Source organism: Frankliniella occidentalis, unplaced genomic scaffold, assembly GCF_000697945.3.
Source record: "Frankliniella occidentalis isolate FOCC.00 unplaced genomic scaffold, Focc_3.1 Scaffold7, whole genome shotgun sequence".
NCBI classification, from domain to species: Eukaryota; Metazoa; Arthropoda; class Insecta; order Thysanoptera; family Thripidae; genus Frankliniella; species Frankliniella occidentalis.
Window position 1 is genome coordinate 3,548,072 of NW_026267137.1, and position 2,118 is coordinate 3,550,189.

A 2,118-nucleotide genomic window follows, 5' to 3' on the forward strand; every position below is an offset into this window, starting at 1 on the left:
TCGTACACTATACTATGGCGTATCATCGTTCATGGCGCTTTGGGACTGTCTCCCTTTACTTCTTAATTATGACTACGCGCATGCTTTCGAATTAATTGACGGGTGGAGTCCACTTAACACGTCAGATTTTGCACCATCAGAAAAACGAGAAAATTAACTTAACCACACATCTTTCGTAGGGCTCTCCGGCTGGGCGCCTAGCGAGCCGCGGCATGGGCCACCCGCTCGGCAGACGCGCGCTCGGGTGGCCTATCCCCGACCTCGCAGGCGCTGTGCTGCGGCGATTCCAACAAGAAAACGGTTCACGTCCGAAATGCGAACCTACACTAGCTGTGATACGTTTATCATGTATCCAAAATAAACAAATGATTCTAAGAGAATTAACAAGGGAGAAGGTAACACGAAATCAATAATGCGCTAAAAATGGTACTTGTTCTTTACATAGTCCTTGTCAATACACTCAGTGCCGTGTAGTGGCCCGAGTCAGTGAAGAGGTTACACTTGCACTGAGTAAGATGCTATTTACCACCAAGCAGGTGATAGTGGGGTGGTGAAGAACAAATAACTAAGAACGGTGTAAAAATTTAACTTTTATTAAAGTTTCCTTCAGTAAGTACTTCAAATCGCATTGCAGGGAACAGTTTGAGGCTTCAAGGCATCAGAAAAATATATTTAGAGAAACAGTAACTTATGATTTAGGCAGTGCTCGGGAGGGATTCACTAACAATCATCGCAGCGTAAATCATAGAGAAGATATCCTCTACACGAGTTCATAGAGGGACTTCAAGATATGACCAAAGAGCTGGATCTTGGTCTCCTTACCAAGTTGGCAGGCCAGATGAAGCAACAACTGAAGACTGCGGGTCACTGAAAGGTAGGCGTGGTCAAAGATCCACACTTGGAACTTCACAAGCAGATCTGCAAACAATGACAATGGAAAGTTAGCTAAAAAGTACAAAATTTGTAAAAAAGAATGGATTTACGGTCGAAAGAAAGCTTACCTTGCTTAAACTTCTTAAATGGAAATTCCACCGAAGAATGGAGTCAAAGATCCTCAGTGGTTGGCGAAGACATCCTGCAAGCAAAGAAACACCAAGGATGAACACGTAAATTGAACAGCAGGGCAGACAGATTTAAGTACTTACATTAACTCAAGTATGGGCCCTTGGCTGCTCAATTCTAGGGTCTGACAGATTCCGAAGTGGTTTAATTATCAGCAATAGTTGTAAAAACAAAAACAAAAAACTGAAAATCCCTATTTTAGGCGTTTAGCAAGAAATCATATGCTCTCTTTGCTGGCAATAGAAACGTAACTTATCTTATTCCTGATCTGGAGCGATAGAAAGTAATTCAACCTTTCAGAGGCAATAAGAGGCATATAATTTCTTCCCAGGTGAGACCACGGGGAGGAGCAAGACATTAAAGCTTTTGCTCCAATATTTTGCCATGACGCCAACGACAGGAAACTACAGCGGCACCAAATCAGATTTGATGGTCGGCAAGGAAAAATTCAATGAAATACTATAATATGATAAAACATTATAGTGCAAGAAGTAATCTAGATAAAACTAAAAATCATTTGAGCTCTAAATTGACGCTAATTACAAATTGGTGCTGCTGTAGCTAGAATCCTTCTCAAAAGCTACTGGCATTTCAAGAGTGATTCACATCAATTTTGATGCCTGCCGTTCTCACCCATCTGTAAAGAGAATTGAAAAAAAAAAATAGAAGCATAATTAAGACCACAACCCACACCACACAAACCAACCACAAAGACCACACGAAACATGAACCACACACGAAACATGAACCACACACAACATGAACCACACCCCACCCCATACACTAATCACATGCTGCTGCGTCCTGCTGCCGCCTCCTGCTGCGTCCTGCTGCCGCCTCCTGCTGCCGCGTCCGGACCCGCGATCGCTTCAAAAGAAAACGTTGGATAAATAGAAAGGCCAAACTGGGTGTAAACTAGACAGATATACTACCTTGGTGTTCGACGGGGGAGTCCCACGATGGTGGTGAGCACCGCGTCCTGGCGCCTCCTGGCGAGCCCGCGCCTCGCCGCGCCCGGCTGTGCCCCTCCGTCCCGCTAGCCTCCGCCGCAGGATG

At 44.6% G+C, this 2,118-nt stretch overlaps 1 protein-coding gene and 1 long non-coding RNA gene across 2 annotated transcripts in view; both read right to left on the reverse strand.

Annotated features, from left to right (window-relative positions):
• The window catches only part of LOC113216176 (homeobox protein orthopedia-like), a 26,800-nt gene that overhangs the window by 1,421 nt on the left and 23,261 nt on the right, over positions 1 to 2,118 (reverse strand). The window lies entirely within an intron of this gene.
• LOC113204737 (uncharacterized) lies at positions 571 to 1,860 on the reverse strand. Its single transcript, XR_003303321.2, has 3 exons — positions 1,146 to 1,860; positions 1,002 to 1,075; positions 571 to 918 (listed from the first exon to the last, which is right to left on the reverse strand). It is a non-coding gene; the product is annotated as an uncharacterized LOC113204737 (long non-coding RNA).